Source organism: Palaemon carinicauda, chromosome 6 (genome assembly GCF_036898095.1).
Source record: "Palaemon carinicauda isolate YSFRI2023 chromosome 6, ASM3689809v2, whole genome shotgun sequence".
Lineage (NCBI taxonomy): Eukaryota > Metazoa > Arthropoda > Malacostraca > Decapoda > Palaemonidae > Palaemon > Palaemon carinicauda.
This window is the reverse complement of record NC_090730.1, coordinates 157651200-157652951: the sequence shown is the minus strand read 5'-3', so window position 1 is coordinate 157652951 and position 1752 is coordinate 157651200.

The following is a 1752-nucleotide window of genomic DNA, read 5'->3' as shown; positions in this document are numbered from 1 at the left end:
TAGTAGAGCTTAGCTAATCATACCGATACACAAACACTTACACCACGTTAAGGTAGCCCCACTGTGTGTGTTTGCGTTGAGAGAGAGAGAGAGAGAGAGAGAGAGAGAGAGAGAGAGAGATGAATGGTTTCACATTCGGCCGTAAGATTACCTCGTCAAGGACGTCTCGTTTTCAATTATAAGAGGACGTATATTATGATATCGTCCTTTATACTAGTGACTCTCTCTCTCTCTCTCTCTCTCTCTCTCTCTCTCTCTCTCTCTCTCTCTCAGTATTGCATCAAATTCTAATTTTAATTTAACAAGGACATTCATTATCAAAATAAAACATGCAAATGTATATTGTATCAAAACCTGAGTTCGAAGTCACTTTTCTTGTTATTTATAAAACGAAACATGCAACACACACACACACACATATATATATATATGTATACATATATATATATATATATATATATCTGCAACTCACACACATGTATAATTATATAAATATATGAATATATATATATATATATATACACATGTGTGTGCGTTGCAGGTATATATATATATATATATATATACTTTTATATATATATATATAAATATATGTATATATATATATATATATATATATTATATATATATATAAATATATATGTATATATATATATATATATATATATTCATAAGCATAATGGTCATAATATCCTACCTACTTTTTAAAAATCTCTTACTATTTTGCATTTGATTATCAGTACACGCCTCTTTCTGAGGTGGGCATAGAGGAAAGAAACAGACCTTTCATTGGCAGGACTTGATCCTGTGCTTAAAGAAATTTGGTGAGCACAAATTAACAGTGTCTTCATATTTATCTTGTTTTCCTACATTTTAAATACATCCTTCTTTTCCAGAGCTTTGAATCGCAAGACGAAATAGATGATAAATAACGTCAATTTCCCACCGAGATTCAGCTATTAGTCTGTGATCCGGTGGTGTAACAATAATTACCTTAGAACCGGGTTTCTGATTACTTTGCTCATTAAAATAATTCCACTAATTACTTCTCTCACTATAATGATGACGAGGAATGCTTCACCCAGAGCAGCGTAGGCGTGCGATTACTCTCTGACCTTTAGAGGGAATAACAATAGACATTTCATTATGATTATGACTAACACATTGTTGAAGGAATGTTATGAATCCTCAAGGGCATGAGGAAATAGCTGACTTGTTGCAGGATACGAATGATTTTTATGGACAAAGTTTACGATATATTGAATATTTACCAATTTCTTTTGAGGACGATTCTTATATATGACGTGTATTAAAGTGAGAGAGAGAGAGAGAGAGAGAGAGAGAGAGAGAGAGAGAGAGATGAATGGTTTCACATTCAGGCGTAAGATTACCTCGTCAAGGTCGTCTCGTTTTCAATTATAAGAGGACGTATATTATGATATCCTAATAACTCACTCATTTCTCTTTCTCTCTCTCTCTCTCTCTCTCTCTCTCTCTCTCTCTCTCTCGTACATTAATGCACATCATATATTAGAATCGTCCTAAAAGGAAATTGGCAAATATTCCATATATCATAAACCTTGTCAATAAAAAATCCTTCGTATCCTGCCGCAAGTGTATATCCTCATGCCCTTGAGGATTTATAACATTCCTTCAACAATGTATGAGTCATAATCATAATCATAGGAGTAGGTTGGACAGGGCACCAGCCGCCCGTTGAGATACTACCACTAGAGAGTTAAGGGGTCCTTT